Genomic DNA, 21,377 nt, shown 5'->3' with positions numbered 1-21,377 from the left:
TATTACTTAGCTCCCAATGGAGTATAGTTTCTATGGTATTTTTGGCATTGTGTCACCAAAATAAAGTACCTTCATTTTTGTAACACTGAGTATTTTCTTTCATGTGTGTGAGTACTGTGTGACTACAGTGGTATTGCATGAGCTTTGCATAGATAAGCCTTGGCTGCTCATACTCAGCTACCTCTAGACAGCCTGGCTTCTAGGCACTGCCTACATTTCACTAATAAGGGATAACTGGACCTGGTGTAAGGTGCAAGCACCATAGGTACCCACTACACACCAGGCCAGCCTCCTACACAAGGGTGAAAGAAGTTTGCCAACAAAGACGTTGTCTGCCAACAAGGGAGGAGGTAGATTAACAACACACAGGAGAAGTAAATTATTGCCAGGGATGAGAGTAGCAGTTCAACAAGAGGGCCAGTAGTCTACCAGCAAGGGAGGGGGTAGACTAGCAAAGCATGGGGAAGTACATTACTAACAAGAGTGAAAGTAGGTGTACAACAAGAGAGCGAGTGCTTTACCAAAAAGGGAGGAGGTAGACTAGCAAAACACATGGAAGTAAATTACTGTCAAGAGTAAGGGTGTCTGTTCAACAAGAGAGGTAGTGGGAAGAAAATTACTAACACGAGTGAAAGTAGCCGTTCAACAAGAGAGGAAGTGATTTACCCAGAAGGGATGAGGTGGACAAGTAACACATAGGCAGGGCCAGTGGAATTATGCAACAGGGCGGCTGCAACAAGTTTCGCAAAATTATAGATTTGCCACATTTTTCACATAATCCATCAGTTCCTGCATACTCTGCAGATTTTAACAAAAAAATGTTGTTTGCAGCTCAAACAGTTTTAAATTTACAAAAAAAGCAGTGGCACTCATTGTTAAATTTGTGTTGGTTATTGCTCTGTTTGTGAGTTAAACTGATACTCATGAGGAGAACAACCAATGCCCAGACAGTGTTAGGAAGTTTAACAAGCATTTACAATGCAACAGGTCTCGCATTTCTCCGAGTTAGAGCTATTAGCAGTTGTAAACTCCCAAATGGAAAAAAAGAGCGCAATCACGCTGCTACAGTTCACTCGTAGTGAAACCTATCAGTAAAAGTGCAATTATCTACGTAACCGGCAAAAGTGCAATTAACTATGTAACAGGGTCGATGTCATACAAGGCTCTCAACTTCTGCCAAACGAGATCGTGCTGCGAAAAAAGAGAAAAAGTAGTCCATAAACCAGATGGAAAACAGCGAGCCTTGTATGTTTTCAGTACTTGGTCGCTGCGCTCGAGGAGGGCTAACCACCGGAAAAGGCATGACGTATGTGTGCCTTCCACTAATGAAAGCAAGCAGATTTTAAAAGGCAAGCCCACTAATAAATGAAAGACACTGACGTGACATGGGCAGGGCTCCGAGCCCTTTTCTAACTACTACAGCGTCTCACAAGCGATACGCATGCGCAAGCGCATGTTAGCGCAGTGTCGACCCTAAAAATGACAAAATAATGAAATAATACTATCACAAAATGTGCTGCATTATGCCACATAATTTGCCTTTTCTTTGTGCATAGTTTACTTAACCCTGCAGTGTAATTTGTCCCTTCCTTGCCACATAATTCCAGTGGCCCTGGACATAGGAAAGTAAATTACTCACAAGGGTAAGAGTGGCCGGTGAACAGGAGAGGCAGTGGTCTACCAACGAGAGACAAGGTAGACGAGCAATACACTGGAAATTAAATTACTGGCAAGGGTGGAGTAAATATGCAACAAGAGAGGAAAGTGGAAGTAAATTACTAACAAAGATGAAAGCAGACGATCAACAAAAGAGATAGTGGTCTACCAGCAAGGAAGGAGGTAGTTTAGCAATACACAGAGATATAAATTACGAATAAGGGTGAAAGTAGACATTTGACAAGAGAAAAAGTGTTTTTTAGGTATGTGTAAAAGAGTTTCTGATAGAAAGAGCTCACAGAAGCAGGGAGCTGACAACAGACGCTACAGCTCCACTCTGGGGTTGGGCGCTTATATCATAGAGCTGAAAAGTGGGTTGGACGCTAAAGAGCGAATTACAAAGAACCCTGCCGGGTGGGAGATATTATTTTCCTTGGACATCATGATTGCTCAGTGGGTTAAGGACAGTCACAGAAAGGTTCTGCTCAGTGGGTTAATGCTTGTGTGGCACAGAGATTTCAGTAATGTCTAAGGGCCATATGTACGAACACATTTTCCCATTGACACAGAATGGGAAAAACCCTTTGCTACATCTGGCCCTAAGTCACAAGTTCGTGGGAACACTGCCTCAGCCTTTCATCCCCCCAGTCACATTAAAAGAGAAGCTTGGATCAGAATATTATCAACAGCTATATTCAAGCTTTACTCTCTCTGTAATTTACTGTTATATAATGCATGAGATTCTTTAATCCCTGTATAAATGCACATCTCTAATTTCTAAATAATCAGTGATTGTGACACACCCAGTCGCCGAATATAAAGAAAAGACTTCAGAACCTGAACTATTACAAGCTATTACAGTCCAGTTCATGCCTTATAACTGCCAGCAGCCAAGATGAAAGGCGGGTCAGGTCCTGGAGCATAGCTGAAGCAGCTGCTTAAAACTCCTAAAGCAGACCATTGCTTTTCATTTTTCTGCACTAGTTTAATAGCTTACAATGACAAGCAGAGGCAATATGTTTATTTTTTGCACTCCTTATAGAAAAGCTAGAAACTTTCTGCATGTTTCTACACATTCTGAGCTACTGCAGCCTTTTTTGTTAAACTGAACTTTCTAATATCTGTTTGCAACAAATATCTAACAGGCTTTTGATGTGTTTAATTTTGCACAAGATGTTTTATTTTTATTCTTCATGTTTGCAAACATGCACGCTTCTTCATATGAAAGAGCTGTGCACCAAGGTTTTAAGTGGTGTGCCGGAAAGCTGATGGTGTGAGAAATGTATTATTTAGGATAAAGTACCCTGCCTCCCCTGAAGTACATGATAAGGATATTGCAAGTCACATCGGAATTTCAGTGCTTTGCTGGTGCTTGTGGTTCTTGCAGAATCCCCCTATCACGACTATTGTGTCCTTTTGGGGTAGTAGGGTAACTTTACTCCTACTTTCTAGGGTCTTGGGGTGGGGTATCTTGGACATCCTGACTGTTTTCTTACAGTCCGAGCGACCCTCTACAAGCTCCCATAGGTCTGGGGTCCATTTGTGATTCGCATTCCACTTTTGGAGTATATGGTTTGTGTTGCCCCTAGACCTATGTTCACCTATTGCATCCTATTGTGATTCTACATTGTTTGCACTACTTTTCTTATTGTTACTTACCTGTTTTGGGTTTGTGTACATATAATTTGTGTATATTACTTACCTTCTAACTGAGGGTACTCACTGAGATACTTTTGGCATATTGTCATAAAAATAAAGTACCTTTATTTTTAGTAACTCTGAGTATTGTGTTTTCTTATGATATTGTGCTATATGATATAAGTGGTATAGTAGGAGTTTTGCATGTCTCCTAGTTCAGCGTAAGCTGCTTTGCCATAGCTACCTTCTGTCAGCCTAAGCTGCTAGAAACACCTCTATTCTACTAATAAGGGATAACTAGACCTGGCACAGAGTGTAAGTACCACAAGGTACCCACTATAAGCCAGGCCAGCCTCCTACAGTGGGGTTTAAAGTGATTGACCTGCAAAACGCTTGAAGGGTTCCCTGGAGTCTTGAGGTCCACCAGATAGGTGACCTCACTCTTGTACTGCTTCTCCTAATAGAACCTAGGCCAGCAGCCTTGCAGTGCCCTGGGCTCCACAGGCTCCAGAACCCACCCTTTTTTGCCAGGCTGAAACTCGATCATAGGGGCCTTTCGGTCATACCACTGTTTCATGACTTTCTGACTGGCTTCTAGATTGTCCTTGGCTTTCTTCCAGAAGCGCTTCATCAGGGTACGGAATTCCATTTTGTATCTGACCACAACCTGAGGGCCTTCCTGGGAGCTTGCTCCCAACCCTCCTTCAACAGACTTAGAGGTCTTCGCAGAAGGTGTCCGTATATAAGTTCAAAGGGACTGAAGCCATCCCCTTTCTGCCATACCTCCCTGTAGGCAAATGACAGGCATCTTAGGAGGAATTCCCACGTCCGCCTCAAGGGCTTTGATAGGCCCATAATCATGCCTACCAGGGTCTTGTTGAACCTCAACAAGCTCATTCGTTTTGGGGTGGCAAGGATTGGAAAATGTGTAGGTTACCTCACACTCCTTCCACGTGGACTTTATGTAAGCCAACATGCAGTTGTTTCTACAGTCAGATACATCTTCCTTGGGGAACCCCACACGTGTAAAGATTCCCATCTGTGTCCTGGCCATCACGGGTGCAGTCACTATTCCAGAGGGATAGCATCCTGGTACTGGGTGGAATGGTCCACCAAGATCAGGATGGATCTGTTGCCAAGAGGTTTCTTGGGGTAAAGAGGACCAACAAGGTCAATGCTTACCCATTCAAAAAGAGTGCCAATGACAGGGAATGGCTGCAGGGAAACATACGCTTCCCTCCAGACTTGCCACTTGCCTGGCAGGTAGGGCACAACCTGCAGAACGCCTCTGAGGCCATCCTCATTCAGGGTCATTAAAACAGGATGACAAGCCTTTCAAAGGTTTTCTTCTGCCCCAGATGACCTGCCTTGGGAAGATCATGAGCCAGCTCCAGTGGGAAGGCCCTGTAGCACTGGGGAACCACCTACACATGGGTTGAAACTGGCTCAGGAATCTTAGCTTCACTATACAGGAGACCATTCTCCCCGTAAATAAGGTGAACAATAGATGTTTTGGCAGCTGCCTGGGCCTCGGTCTGCCACCATAGTCCCTGGAGAACAGGGACTCCCTTCCTTCTGCCACTTTGTCAGCTCAGGTAGGTTCCCCAGGGTGGAAACATCCTCCCTTTGAGGTTTTAGGGCATCACCCTCTTGCTCAGCCTCCTCCCGGACCGTGGGAGTTTCAGGAGGGGGTTTCCTGTGCTCCTACCCCTTCCTCTTTTTGGTAGGCACTTGCACCATATTTCCAGGATTCTGGTCTTCTTGACCACCCTCTCGGGCCGCCATGAACCATGTGGTCAGACACACCCACTCAGGCAACACTAACATCTCCAAGTGGGACCAGATGGTGTGCTCAGGTTCATTGCCAAGCATACAGAGAATCCACAGACAAGGAAGAACTCACCCCAACCCTCAAGGAACCTGAGACCCCCTGCTCAAAGGGGACCAGAGCCACTGGGTAGTGACTCTCTCATGGCTGCCTGCTGCAATAAGCTGGTGGACTGCATTAGGGACTACCTGCTCTGAGGTCATCAGATGACATCTAACAGCTGTTATGCTGGCTCTAATGTTTCTCAGCGCCTCCACCCTCTGACAATTTATGGTGACCCACTGCCTGTATTTCCTGGTGTTACTGGGCAAGTACGTTCTCTGCACTACTCTTTCACCCATTGTCACTAGGGTAACCTCTACACTACCCCCCACACTTTCTGGGGGCAATCCCCGCCCAAGCGCTACACTAACCAACCCCAGCGAATGCCCCCCAGTTGGGGTCTGTGCCTACTTGGGACACTTGCCATTCTCCTTGTAGTGCCCAACTTGTTGACACTCATAGCACTAAGGGAGTGCCTTCCATGAGGACTTACTGTCAGAAAACCATTTCTTCTTCTGTTCAGGTGGGGATTGGGAGTCCTGACTCTTAGAGCTAGTTTGAGGACCTTTAGAGAACTTCATGTTTTTGTTTGTTTCTCCCCTATTTCTTCTGGTGGGTACCCTGTCCACCCTTGTGGTGAACCACCCCACCCCCAGATACCCACTTATGGACCCTGGTGCTGAGCCAGCAGTCTGCCTCCTTAGCAAGCTCCATGAGGTCATGAGTTTACTATTAATAAGGTGCTGCAGCAGTCCCACAAAACAAAGACTGAACATGTGCTCTCTTGCAATCAAAATGTACAGCCCTTGATAATCCTTTACGTCACTACCCTTCACCTGACCATCCAGTGCCATGGAAAAGGAGTCCATACAATTCACTTAGGGCTGCTGGTCCATTTCATGGTTGTCCCTAAGTTTCTGCCTGTACTTCTCTAGGGTGAGGCCATAATTACTGTCAAGGGTGTTCTTCATGGGTGACACCCTTGGCCCCCTGTCCCCCTTATCTATGGCCCGTAGGGTGTCCCTCTTCTCTCTAGAGATGTGGTTCCAAAGGCTTGTCCCCCGAATCCTCCTCAGCATTCCTGTTACCTCCTATGCTTTAAACCACTTGCAGATATCATCACCCACAACAAGGTCAGGCACCAAATATTTTGGAATATGGACCCTCTTGTTTCCAGATGACACTGTAGAAATGCTGCTGGACCGAGGCTGCATGCCCTGAGTTCCAGGTGCTTCAGACTCAGTTCATGAGTTAGTAGTATTTTTCTCTCTTCCATTCTCAACTGATCCATCCGCAGCTGAAATGCCTTCTCTGCCTTTCTGTCCACCAAGTCCTTTAGGGTAGGCCTTGCGAAAACACACTGTTCTTTGCCCATGCAGGGAGTTACACTTTTGGGGTCAAGTCATCCCCATCAACTGCAGGCAGGATCACAGGAAGGTCCTCTCCATGCCCTCCTATCTCATCATTTTCCTCTGTAGCTTCCACCTAGGACCTCTGCACCTTTTCGGAGCTACACCTTTGTTGTGGTGCTCTTAGCTGGAAGTGCCCCCTCCTTGCAGAGACCTTGAGCTGGGCCACAGTGTAGGCATCCACGATGGCCAGCTCAAACCTCATTCTTGCAGGTGTGGTTCCATGCACAACAGTGAGGGAGAGAATTTAGAAAAAGCAAAAAGAAGCAAACCAAGGAGAATTTAAACTCAAACTTGTCTCAGATAGGGCGTGGTAGTGTACACAATATCAATGCATGGCACTGCACAAACACAAGTCCTAATCCTCACCACATGAAATCTCAGAAGCTTTAGTTTGCGGTTGAATTTGAAAATGTCAGTCCTTGTCTGTGTTAAAGCAGCGGTAATACCGCCAACAGGTCGGCAGTAAAAAAAAATGGGATCACGCCCATGGCGGAAACTGCCAACACAGACAGCCACTTTAACATTCCGACCGCCACGGCGATAGCAACGAACACCGAGGCGGTAACCGCCAACAGACAGGCGGAAGACAATGTACCGCCCACACTATTACAAGGCACCAATCCGCCAGTTTTTCCGGGGCAGTACCAACGCCATCAAAAGCACGGCAGAAACAGGACACAGAAGGGAAACCACTCACCTTTCGACACTCAACGACGAACCAGGACGCCATGGAGCCCGAATTGCAGATCCTACCCATGTTGCTGTATCTATTACTACACCACAAAGTGGAAAGAAGGCGGCGACGAGGACGGTGAGTTCTGCACCTAGCACACAGGGGAGGAGAGGAGGTAAAAGAGAGTGGCACACACACGTGACACGCAACACCCCCACCCCCCACCCACACCAACATATACACACACATATTCAATATGAAATGTCCGTGGACCAGTGATCCCAAAAAGCATGGGCAAAGCCCACACATGACAGCTGCCTCAAAATGGAGAGAACACTGCAGGGGCTTCAGGTCGGAAAAAAAACACGCACCTCAGGGGGAAGGGGAGCTGGATGATGCTACAATGCCACTGCTCCTCGAGGGGGCTCCATGCCCACTGCTTGCTCCTGGGGAGTGCAAAGCCACAGTCTCCCAAATGGATGCCTTTCTCCACTGGTTCTGGAGGGGGCTTTGTGCCCAGAGTGCTTCATCCTGCCAAGGCTGGGTGAGTGGATGCCTGTAGGAAAGTAGCATCTTGCGTGGCATGTTACCCCCATTTTTACTTGTGTGTCACTTTGTTTTTTCCTGTGTCACTGGGATCCTGCTAGCCAGGGACTCACGCAAATTCTTCCTCTTCTTCCCAACCTGCACACATTAAAAAGCCTTGGTGCTTTGTGTGTAAAAATAGAGGCCATAGGCCAGGGGATAAGTCCTGTCCAGGTAAACCCCCTGAGCCTACCACCACTAATACATCAAGCTCTAGTGCCCCTAGCAGTAGTGGTACTAGTGGTGGGACTGCTGGCAACAGTCAAGCAAAGGGTGTAGTTGGGTTCACTTATGGGTCCATAGTGGAAACTGATGTAATCAGTCCCAAGACAGTTTCTGTCACACCTAGTGGCATTGGCCTTGCCACACTGGCTGCTTGTCCCCTTACAATGGATAAGTACAGGCAGACAGTTTCAATAAATGGTGTTGAGGCCTTGGCCTACAGGGACACAGGTGCCAGTTTCACTTTGGTGACTGAAAACCTAGTGCCTCCTGAACAACACATCATTGGACAACAATATAAGATTATTGATGTCCATAACTCCACTAAGTTTCTTCCCTTAGCTATAATTCAGTTTAGTTGGGGTGGAGTTACTGGCCCTAAGCAGGTGGTGGTATCACCTAGCTTACCTGTAGACTGTCTCTTAGGTAATGACCTAGAGGCCTCAGGTTGGGCTGATGTAGAGTTTTATGCCCATGCAGCCATGCTGGGCATCCCTGAGGAATTGTTCCCTCTCATTTCAAGTGAAATGAAAAAGCAAAGGAGAGAAGGCCTGAAAACTCAGGATCCCTCTCCATCAACAGGTAAAAAGGGTATCACAGTATCCCCTAACCACCCTACCATTCAGGATACTATTCCTGTGGTGGGAGAAACCTCTCCTGGGGTGGCACCTGTTCCAAGGGAATCATCAGCTGGCAAAGCTAGACTCCCTGAGGTGGAAGTACCTCTCTGTGGGATAACTAACATTGGTGAGAAAAACAGCACCATTTTAGTTAACATGGAGCATCCCTCCAACCCTCCCAGAGAAACTTTAGTGCAGAAACCCTGCACTACCTCACAACACTTAGGACAGCATCCCTGCCCTAGTGTGGAGCTCATAGGACAGCATCCCTGCCCTGCTCCAACTCAAGAGAAACAGCATCCCTGTTCTCTCTTCCAGCCAGATGGACAAAGTTTTTGCCCAGCTATGGCTTTTCTGAGACAGCATCCCTGTCTGGCATTTCCATCACTACAAATAGGTTCAGTGGACAATTCCCACTGCTCTAAACTAAAACTTACTGATAGAAACTCTGAAAATACATCTTCACATTGTTGCTTAGCTAAAAAACTTCAAACAGGGTGGTTTACATCCCCACAGGGAAGTAACCATATAGTGGATGATAAAGGGAGTAACCAGTCTATTGCAGAGCTACTCTCTACTTATCACCACTTAGACAATAAAGTCTCAACTGGCCAAGGTTAGCCTTATTGTCCTTCGTTTGGGGGGGGGTTGTGTGAGAAGGTAGCCTCTTTCTAGCCTTGTTACCCCCACTTTTGGCCTGTTTGTGAGTGTATGTCAGGGTGTTTGTCACTGTTTTCACTGTCTCACTGGGATCCTGATAGCCAGGCCTCAGTGCTCATAGTGAAAACACCATGTTTTCAGTATGGTTGTTATGTGTCACTGGGATCCTGCTAGTCAGGACCCCAGTGCTCATAGGTTTGTGGCCTATATGTATGTGTCACTGGGACCCTGTCACACAGGGCCCCAGTGCTCATAGGTGTGCATGTATATGTTCCCTGTGTGGTGCCTAACTGTCTCACTGAGGCTCTGCTAACCAGAACCTCAGTGGTTATGCTCCCTCATTACTTTCAAATTGTCACTAACAGGCTAGTGACCATTTTTACCAATTTACATTGGCTTACTGGAACACCCTTATAATTCCCTAGTATATGGTACTGAGGTACCCAGGGTATTGGGGTTCCAGGAGATCCCTATGGGCTGCAGCATTTCTTTTGCCACCCATAGGGAGCTCTGACAATTCTTACACAGGCCTGCCACTGCAGCCTGAGTGAAATAACGTCCACGTTATTTCACAGCCATTTTACACTGCACTTAAGTAACTTATAAGTCACCTATATGTCTAACCTTTACCTGGTAAAGGTTAGGTGCAAAGTTACTTAGTGTGAGGGCACCCTGGCACTAGCCAAGGTGCCCCCACATTGTTCAGAGCCAATTCACTGAACTTTGTGAGTGCGGGGACACCATTACACGCGTGCACTACATATAGGTCACTACCTATATGTAGCTTCACCATGGTAACTCCGAATATGGCCATGTAACATGTCTATGATCATGGAATTGCCCCCTCTATGCCATCCTTGCATTGTTGGTACAATTCCATGATCCCAGTGGTCTGTAGCACAGACCCTGGTACTGCCAGACTGCCCTTCCTGGGGTTTCACTGCAGCTGCTGCTGCTGCCAACCCCTCAGACAGGCAGCTGCCCTCCTGGGGTCCAGCCAGGCCTGGCCCAGGATGGCAGAACAAAGAACTTCCTTTGAGAGAGGGTGTGACACCCTCTCCCTTTGGAAAATGGTGTGAAGGCAGGGGAGGAGTAGCCTCCCCCAGCCTCTGGAAATGCTTTGTTGGGCACAGATGTGCCCAATTCTGCATAAGCCAGTCTACACCGGTTCAGGGACCCCTTAGCCCCTGCTCTGGCGCGAAACTGGACAAAGGAAAGGGGAGTGACCACTCCCCTGACCTGCACCTCCCCTGGGAGGTGTCCAGAGCTCCTCCAGTGTGCTCCAGACCTCTGCCATCTTGGAAACAGAGGTGCTGCTGGCACACTGGACTGCTCTGAGTGGCCAGTGCCACCAGGTGACGTCAGAGACTCCTTGTGATAGGCTCCTTCAGGTGTTAGTAGCCTTTCCTCTCTCCTAGGTAGCCAAACCCTCTTTTCTGGCTATTTAGGGTCTCTGTCTCTGGGGAAACTTCAGATAACGAATGCATGAGCTCAGCCGAGTTCCTCTGCATCTCCCTCTTCACCTTCTGATAAGGAATCGACCGCTGACCGCGCTGGAAGCCTGCAAACCTGCAACATAGTAGCAAAGACGACTACTGCAACTCTGTAACGCTGATCCTGCCGCCTTCTCGACTGTTTTCCTGCTTGTGCATGCTGTGGGGGTAGTCTGCCTCCTCTCTGCACCAGAAGCTCCGAAGAAATCTCCCGTGGGTCGACGGAATCGTCCCCCTGCAACCGCAGGCACCAAAAAGCTGCATCTCCGGTCCCTTGGGTCTCCTCTCAGCACGACGAGCGAGGTCCCTCGAATCCAGCGACACCGTCCAAGTGACCCCCACAGTCCAGTGACTCTTCAGCCCAAGTTTGGTGGAGGTAAGTCCTTGCCTCACCTCGCTGGGCTGCATTGCTGGGAACCGCGACTTTGCAAGCTTCTCCGGCCCCTGTGCACTTCCGGCGGAAATCCTGTGTGCACAGCCAAGCCTGGGTCCACGGCACTCTAACCTGCATTGCACGACTTTCTAAGTTGGTCTCCGGCGACGTGGGACTCCTTTGTGCAACTTCGGCGAGCACCGTTTCACGCATCCTCGTAGTGCCTGTTTCTGGCACTTCTCCGGGTGCTACCTGCTTCAGTGAGGGCTCCTTGTCTTGCTCGACGTCCCCTCTCTCTGCAGGTCCAATTTGCGACCTCCTGGTCCCTCCTGGGCCCCAGCAGCGTCCAAAAACGCCAAACGCACGATTTGCGTGTAGCAAGGCTTGTTGGCGTCCATCCGGCGGGAAAACACTTCTGCACGACTCTCCAAGGCGTGGGGGATCCATCCTCCAAAGGGGAAGTCTCTAGCCCTTGTCGTTCCTGCAGTATTCACAGTTCTTCAGCCTAGTAAGAGCTTCTTTGCACCAACCGCTGGCATTTCTTGGGCATCTGCCCATCTCCGAGCTGCTTGTGACTTTTGGACTTGGTCCCCTTGCTCCACAGGTACCTTCAGACAGGAATCCATCGTTGTTGCATTGCTGATTTGTGTTTTCCTTGCATTCTCCCTCTAACACGACTATTTTGTCCTTAGGGGAACTTTAGTGCACTTTGCACTCACTTTTCAGGGTCTTGGGGAGGGTTATTTTTCTAACTCTCACTATTTTCTAATAGTCCCAGCGACCCTCTACAAGGTCACATAGGTTTGGGGTCCATTCGTGGTTCACATTCCACTTTTGGAGTATATGGTTTGTGTTGCCCCTATCCCTATGTTTCCCCATTGCATCCTATTGTAACTATACATTGTTTGCACTGTTTTCTAAGACTATACTGCATATTTTTGCTATTGTGTATATATATCTTGTGTATATTTCCTATCCTCTCACTGAGGGTACACTCTAAGATACTTTGGCATATTGTCATAAAAATAAAGTACCTTTATTTTTAGTATAACTGTGTATTGTGTTTTCTTATGATATTGTGCATATGACACTAAGTGGTACTGTAGTAGCTTCACACGTCTCCTAGTTCAGCCTGAGCTGCTTTGCTAAGCTACCATTATCTATCAGCCTAAGCTGCTAGACACCCTATACACTAATAAGGGATAACTGGGCCTGGTGCAAGGTGCAAGTACCCCTTGGTACTCACTACAAGCCAGTCCAGCCTCCTACACGCCCCCTCTGTCTCCTCCTCCAAGGGGCGACCTCCTGGTCCTCCCTGGCCCCGGTCAGCACCCATTATCTTCAACCAAGACTGTTGAAGCTAGCAAGGCTTGTTTGCGGTCTTTCTGCATGGAAACAACTCTGCATCCTCCAGCACACCGTGGGACATCTTCTGACCAAAGGAGAAGTTCCTGGCACCTTCCGTTGTTGCAGAATCTTCAGCTTCTTCCACCCAGAGGCAGCCCTTTTGCACATTAATCTGGGGTTTATTGGGCTCCTGCCCTCCCTGAACACTTGCGTGACTCTTGGACTTGGTCCTCTTCCTTTACAGGTCCTCAGGTCCAGGAATCCGTCTTCAGTGCTTTGCAGTCAGTTGTTGTCTTTGCAGAATCCCCATCTCGACTTTACTGTCTTTCTGGGGTAGTAGGGTAACTTTACTCCTACTTTTCAGGGTCTTGGGGTGTGGTATCTTGGACACCCTAAGTGTTTTCTTACACTCCCAGCGACCTTCTACACACTACACTAGGCCTGGGGTCCATTTGTGGTTCGCATTATACTTTTGGAGTATATGGTTTAGGTTGCCCCTAGGCCCATTGCCTCCTATTGTATTCTGTAGTGTTTGCACTACTTTTCTAACTGCTTACTTACCTGAGTTTGGTTTGTGTGTATCTTTTGTGTATATTACTTATCTCCTAAGGGAGTATATCTTCTGAGATACTTTTGGCATATTGTCACTAAAATAAAGTACCCTTATTCTTAGTAACTCTGAGTATTGTGTTTCTTATGATATAGTGCTATATGATATAAGTGGTATAGTAGTAGCTTTGCATGTCTCCTAGTTCAACCTAAGCTACTCTGCTATAGCTACCTCTATCAGCCTAAGCTGCTAGATCACTACTAATCTACTAATAAGGGATAACTGGACCTGGCACAAGGTGTAAGTACCATCAGGTACCCACTATAAGCCAGGCCAGCCTCCTACAATGCCTTTCTCCACTGGTTCTGGAGGGGGCTTTGTGCCCAGAGTGCTTCATCCTGCCAAGGACTGGGTGAATGGATGCATCTCTCCACTGGTTCTGGAGTGGGCTTTGTGCCCAGAGTGCTTCATCCTGCCAAGGATAGGGTGAGTGGATGCCTTTCTTCACTGGTTCTGGAGGGGGCTTTGTGCCCAGAGTGCTTGATCCTGCCAAGGACTGGGTGAGTGGATGTATTTCTCCACTGGTTCTGGAGGGGGCTTTGAGCCCAGTGATGCTGCACCTGGGGTGTGGCTGTTGACTCTGTCTCACCTGGGTGTCTCAGCCACGCGATGTACCTGGAACAGGTAGCATGATACTCCATGGAGGCAGAGCCACACTCCATCCTGCGGCGACTTAGGCTGCCAATTGCTGGTTCGTGTCAGTGCTGGAGGTGGTGTCTCAAGTGGTGTGTTCAGGGTCCAGGATGTCACCTGCAGACCCTGACAGCTGCAGACTGGGGAAGGGGCTAACGTCCGACAGAGTGGCATCGGCTGTGCACGTGGCGGTGCTGATGGTGGTGCAGGTGGCGGTGTCTGCAGCGGAGATGCTGCCAGTGCTGGCCGTGGTGCAAGTGACTGTTGTGGTGGATGGAGGCACCATATAGTCTCCGGCATCCTCGGATGGCTGATCCTTGGGCACGATGCTGCAGACTGACGTTGTGGTAGCGGCGGTGCAGGTGGCAGTGCAGGTGGCGGTGCAGGTGGTGGGGCAGGTGGCAGTGCAGGTGGCGGTCAGAGCGGCGGTGGTGACTGTGGTGCATGTGGCTGCCATCCCTGATGATATGGTGGTCACCAGCCCCTCACCAGGAGACATCGTGCCCAGAGGTAATTTGCCCTTTGGCTTGTGGCCCTTCCCCATCTTGACATTCGCTGCAGGGACCTTGGCACTGTCCACTCATTGTTTGGGCGAGGCCTTGCTGGGTGGGTGGTGTGATTGTCCCCTGCTGGTGGCCGGCCCCTTTTTGACCTTTGCAGGTGTGGGAATAGGGTGATCCTTCTTTTTAGTCGGTGGCACACTGGCAGCTCTGACGGGTGCCCCCTTAGACCGTACTGGAGTATCTGGGACCACAGCGGATGCAGATTCGGTGGCTGAGGTGCTGGGCTGGGATCTAGACATCCTGGCCCTAGGGGAAGGACGGGGGGAGGTGTAGGGAAGAGGTTAATGTTTGCTAGGAAAAGTTTTTTGACACACTGGGACAGGAAGATGGAGGGGGTGTGGGAGTGGAGGAAGAGGTAGTGGTTGTATGAGGTGTACGTCTGCTGAGTTTGGGTAAAGGTGAATGGGTTGGAGGCTGTTGTGAGGTGGATGGCTGTTGAGTGGGTGTGTGCCTGCGTTTGTGTAATTTGGGATTAGGGCTTACAGACACACTGGGAGAGGACATAGGGGGCGTGTGAATGGTAGTGGGGGTGGTGATTGCACGTGAGCGGTGTGTACTGATGGGCATGCTGGTGATGGAGGCAGTGGCTGATGATGTAGTGCATGCAGGTGTGAGTGGAGACGAGACTGGGAGGGAGGTGGGGGACACAGTGGAGGAAGTGGATGTTGTATGTGTGCATGGGTATGGTGGTTGTGTGAGTGCCTGTGGGATGTGTGGTGCTTATATTTGCCTGAGCCACTTTTGTGTGTTGATGTGTGTGCATGCTGGTCTGATGGTGTGCTTGGGATAGGCTGAGGTACAGGGGATTGCGTATGGGTAGTGGAAGTTGGAGGGGGGAGGCTGGACACAGGGACAATGGCTGCCATCAGTGCTGAGGCCAGAACCTGAAATGCTCTCTGTTGGGCCACCACTCCAGAATGAATGCCCTCCAGGTATGCATTTGTTTGTTGCAAATGCCTCTCGACACCCTGGATGGCATTCAGAATGGTTGACTCCCTAACAGTGAGGGCTCTCAGGAGGTCAATAGCTTCCTCACTGAGGGAAGCATGGCTGACTGGAGCAGGGCCTGAGGTGCCTGGGCGAAGGAGATGCCCACCTTCCTGGATGAGCGGGCACGGGAAACACGCTGAGGGTCTGCTGGGAGGGTGGTGCTGGTAGGGTGGGTGGCGGCTGTACCTTCTGTTGGGGTGGGCACAGAGGTGACCACCACCGCCAAGGAGCTTCTATCAGAGGAGTCGCTGCCACTGGCATCCCCTCCTGTCCCCGTCGTGGAGCTCCCCTCACCCTCAGTCCCACTGGTGCCTTCACCCTCTGTAGATTCACCCTCCAGGGCCATGTGGGATGTAGCTCCCTCCGTCGCCGGTGCCTCTGCTCCTCCACCAGATGATGCTAATGCACACAAGGACAGGGTGACAAAACAAGAAGAGGGGGAGACAGAAAACACACATGGTCAATGCCAGCAACACCACTACCGTTGGCGGACACAACACAAGAGGGAGTAGCACTATGCACTAGGCAATGCACTAGCAGTTAGTAGGCAATTCATAAGGCCATGGGGTACTATGTCTAACACCACAGGAGCCTGCCCAGTTGTAGATGCCCACTAAAAATATTGGGGTTGAAGTGCCTCAGAGCCTGCCCAACAAGGGACCTACCCTACCAAGTTCACCCTGGCCTAGGGGAACCCACAGCCCACATCCCCCACCCAGACAATTAGTAAGGCACGCGGAGTCAGCTGAATGACACTGTACTCACCCCCTTGTGGCTGCTGTGATGGCCTCAAGCGCCCATCCAACTCCGGATATGCCACCGCCAGGATCCGGAACATCAGGGGGGTCATGGTGCAACGGGCACCCCTTCCACGTTGGGAGGCCAGGCCCAGCTGGGCCTCCGCCATCTTCTTGCTCCAGCGGCGTAGGTCCTCCCATCTCTTGCGGCAGTGGGTGCTCCGTCTATGATAGACCCCCAGGGTCCGCACTTCCTTGGCGATGGCACGCCAAATATCCTTCTTCTGATGGGCGCTGGCCTAGAGGAAAGGTACAGGAGGAAAGGAAATTAATCATCTGTCCGGATCGTCATACTCATTTCCCACCAATTCCCACCCATGTCCAGATGCACATACACTCACCATCCTCACATGCAGGCCTCAGACCCCCCCCATGTATCTACCATCCACACGACTCAAAACAGGCTTTGCCCATGTAGCATGCTCACTGTGTACTCACCTGTTTGTCTGGAGGACCGTAGATTAGTGTGTACTGGGGGAGGACCCCATCCACCAGTTTGTCCAACTCCTCCGCGGTGAAGGCAGGGGCCCTTTCCCCAGACACTCAAGCCATTGTCGCTTCCAGACTCAGGTCACAGCAGCACTTGCAGTGTAGGTCCTCTCCTGTTAAAGGTCAGGTATCACTTGAGTGAACAGATAGAAAATGGCGGTCACTTTCGCGGCGGTGCGTACCGTCACCGCCGGCGTACATCGTCATTGGCTCCTGGAACCCATAGGGCCCAATGATAACCAATGCTCAATTGCGTGGCGGTCTTCGACCGCCTACCGCAACGCTGCACAACGCCAGCGCAGTTACCTCATTTCCCCTTGTCCCTCCTCACAGGTCAGGCAGCCGCCATTTCAGGGGGGCACATGGCATGTCACCTAACTGCATCACAGCACAATTTGTCAGATATACAGACAAACTACGCCACACACGGATTTACTCACATTACTGCAAACACACTTGTGCAACCTATGTGGTACATGACCCTCTGCTCACCATTCTCCTCCATAGGGCACATCCGCTGGGGCAGATGATGAGATGGCAGCATCCTCCGGTGTACAGACCCCTGGTGGACCTGTCGACAATGGAAGACAGACACATCATTATCACCTACAGACTTGATTGTGCCACAATCCAAGATCTGTGTGCCCAATTGGAGCCAGACCTGATGTCAGCTATCCGCCATCCCACAGGAATGTGCAGTCCTGTCAGTGCTCCATTTCCTGGCAAGTGGCTCCTTTCAAGCTACAGTGGCCATGGCATCAGGGATGTCTCAGCCAATGTTCTCTAACGTGTTGACCAGAGTGTTGTCTGTCCTGCTGAAACACATGCGCAGCTACATAGTGTTTCCACAGGTTAAGGATTTGCCCACACTGAAAGCTGACTTTTATGCCCTGGGACATATCCCCAATATCATTGGTGCTATTGATGGTACACATGTGTCATTTGTCCCTCACGCAGACATGAACAAGTGTACAGAAATCGAAAAAGCTACCATTCGATGAATGTGCAGATGGTGTGTTTGGTAGACCAGTACATCTCTCATGTGAATGCCAAGTATCCTGGCTCTGTGCATGACGCCTACATTTTGGGGGGTATAGCAGTATCCCTTATGTGATGGGCCAACTGCAGAGGCACCGTGTGTGGCTAATAGGTGAGCCCAAGGTCTCCACACAGTATGAGTAGGTGTCTGGGTATAGGGTATTCCCTAGGGGTTAGTGTGTGTCTAACAGGTATCCCTCGACATTTGCAGGTGACTCTGGTTACCCCAACCTTTCATGGCTACTGACCCCTGTGAGGAATGCCAGGACAAGGGCAGAGGACTGCTACAATGAGGTACATGGGCGAACCAGGCATATTATTGAGAGGACCTTCGGCCTCCTGAAGGCCAGATTCCGATGCTTCCATTTAACAGGTGGCTCCCTATACTACTCACCGAAGAAGGTATGCCAGATAATCATGGCATGCTGCATGTTGCACAACCTGGCATTGCAACGCCAGGTGCCTTTTCTGCAGGAGGATGGGCCTGATGATGGCCTTGTGGCAGCGGTGGAGCCTGTGGACAGTGAGGAAGAGGAGGCAGAGGAAGAAGATATGGACAACCGAACAAACATCATCATGCAGTACTTCCAGTGACACACAGGTAAGAGACTGTCACTGCTCCTCACATTTCTGACTACTGTAGGACATTGTATAAGCTGCCTCTTCACCTCTGTCTATGGACACTGACAGTTCACTTTGGCTTTCCTTTTTACAGATATGGGTATCTCATTCTGCCTTCTGCTATATGTACTGCTGCCCAACAACCATCATACATTGGTATGAGCAAATTAATATTTACATTGCTATTTGTTGGTGATGTTGTAATAATACATTTGTGAAAAAACAGACTGACTCCAGCTTGTTTTGTGACTCAAGGGTGTTTATGAAGGTGCTCATAAGTATAGGGGGATGTGCAAGTGGCTGGGGTGATGGTGGAGGAAGGTCCATAGTAGAGTCCAGTCTCTTGGTATCAAAGGTGCATTGTCCAATGGTGCATAGGAAGGGGAGTAATGGCAGTTCAAGTTGGAAAGGGTGACATAGTGGAACAGAAGGGTGACAATCAGGAGAGTCTTATTTCCTGGGGGGGGGGGTCTTGGCAATGTTCTCTGTCTTCTGCCTGGATCACAGGGACCGTTTGTGGGGTGGTTCTCCTTCTGCAGGGGGTGGGGTGCTGGTGGGATGTTGTTCCTGTGGCTGCACCTCCTGTCCACTAGCGCCAGCAGAGGTGGAAGGCTGTTCTTCCGTGTGGCTAGTGTCAGGGGCCCTTTGTTGTGCCACTGCCTCCCTCATGGTCTTGCCTATGTCAGCCAGCACCCCTGCAATGGTGACCAGGATGGTGTATATGTTGGTGAGGTCCTCCCTGATCCCAATGTATTGTCCCTCCTGCAGCCGCTGGGTCTCTTGAATCTTGGCCAGTACCGTGCCCATGGTCTCCTGGGAATGGTGGTATGCTCCCATGATGTTTGATAGTGCCTCGTGGAGGGTTGGTTCCCTGGGCCTGTCCTCCCCCTGTCACACAGAAGTCCTCCCAACTTCCCTCCTGTCCTGTGCCTCCGTCCCCTGAACCGTGTACCCAATGCCACTGACCCCAGGTCCCTGATCGTCCTGGGTTAGTGGGTTTGCCTGGGGTCCCTGTAGTGGTGGACACACTGCTGATTGATGTGTCCTGGGGAGGGTGGCATGGGCCCGCTGGGTGGGTGCTGTGGTGGTGTTTCCTGAGGGGGGAGGTTCTGTGGTGGCTTGGGATTGTGGCAGAGGAACTGACTGTCCAGAGGTCCCTGATGGGCCAGGCTTGTCATCTTGATCCAGGCGTGCAGAGATGCTATTGTCACTGTGGGCCTCTTCTGTGGGGGGACTGGATATGACTGGCACCTCCTGTCCGGTGACGTTGGGTAGGGGTCCTGTTGGGGTGTAAATGCATTGTTATTTTATCTGTGTGTGCCATCTTGTGCAATGGGTGTGTTTCCCCCTAATACTGTGCTTGCACTGTCGCCTTGGCCCTTGTGTGAGTGGTGATTGTGTGCCCTGACTGAGTCTCTCTATTGGACATGCTTTGGTGATGGGTGTCCATGCATGTCTGTGATGGGTGTCCATGCATTGTTGTTGCATGCAGGGCTTGGTTGTGGGAGTGGTGGGGCGTGATGGTGGGGTGTGTGGGAGATGGTGAAGTCATGAGAGTGAGGGTGAGGATGGGAGTATGTGATGGCATGCAGGTAGGGTGGGGGGTTATAATAGTTAAGATCTGACTAACCAGAGTCCAGTCCTCCTTCTACTCCTGCGAGGCCCTCAGGATGCATGATCGCCAAGACTTGCTCCTCCCATGTTGTTAGTTGTGGGGGAGGAGGTGAGGGTCCACTGCCAGTCCTCTGTACGGCTACCTGATGTCTGGATACCACTGAACGTACCTTCCCCTGAAGGTCGTTCCACCTCTTCCTGATGTCATCCCTTGTTCTTGGATGCTGTCCCACTGCGTTGACCCTGTCGACAGTTCTCTGCCATAGCTCCATCTTCCTAGCAATGGACGTCTGCTGCACCTGTGATCGAATAGCTGTGGCTCTACCCAGATGATTTCCTCCACCATGACCCTGAGCTCCTCCTCAGAAAACCTGGGGTGTCTTTGAGGTGCCATGATGTGGTTTGAGTGATGTGTGAGGTGATAGTTGATGTGATGTGTGGGGTGATGTTTTGGGGTGTGTGGTGTGTTGTGCGTGGATGGTGTATGAGTGCTGGTGTTGTGTGCCTCTGGATGCTGGTGTGTTATTTGCTTTTCTCTCTCTCTGCTTCTTCAAACTTTTTCGGTGTAAGGGGTTGTGGGTATTGTGGGTGTGTGTTTTATATTGGATTGGGTATGTGGGTGTGGTGTGTGTATGTGTGTCAGGTGTGTGTATTTTGAATTGTCCAATGTTAGTGTGTTTTGTAAGTGTGTGTGTATTTTGAGCGCAACGGTGTGTACCACCAATGGTTTACCGTGGTTGAAAGAGCGCCGCATTGATTCGTGGGCCTTGATACTGTGGGCGTTTTCCTGTTGGCGTGACGGTGTGGGATTTGATATCGCCAGTTTATCACTGACCTTTGGTGTGACGGACTTGTGTGGGTGTCTGTATAGTAGCGGAATTCTAAGTGTGGGTCATAATACCCATTGCGGATTTCCGCCGTGGACACGGTATGTTGGCGGCCGTCAGGACGGCGGTCAGCGGGATTTACCGCCAGAGTTGTAATGAGAGCCTCTATTTGCTGCCTCCTCCAGCTCACGCTGCATGCTGTCAGACATGGTTTATCACTTGAGGTTTGAGCACTTGGCACGCTGGCTCGAGCATCAGCGACTCCTCTCCTACGGCCCTCTCTCACCTGTACTGCTCGCGATGAATTACGCGAGTCCTCGGAGTCACCACAGTATCTTTGTTCCTGTACAGGCTCCTCCGGGTATCACAATACATCGGGGGGAGTCTGCGGCTGCTTTACTCGCCTCCTTCCATATGGCCGATGTGGTGGACCGTGCACAGCGGCTTGCCGCTAACTACTCACGAGGGTGTCAGTACAACGAGGCCAGCTCCTCCGTATATCTCGAACAACAAATCTCCCACAAGGATAGATTTATTTTGTTCACCAGTACTCCATCATAACGCATTTGACCCGTTCCTGCATCACATACATTTTCACCATTTCGCCTTCATCACAATGCTTTAAATGGGCAGGTACTGTCTAGTA

This window comes from Pleurodeles waltl, chromosome 1_1, assembly GCF_031143425.1.
Source record: "Pleurodeles waltl isolate 20211129_DDA chromosome 1_1, aPleWal1.hap1.20221129, whole genome shotgun sequence".
NCBI classification, from domain to species: domain Eukaryota; kingdom Metazoa; phylum Chordata; class Amphibia; order Caudata; family Salamandridae; genus Pleurodeles; species Pleurodeles waltl.
Note: the sequence above shows the minus strand (reverse complement) of the source record.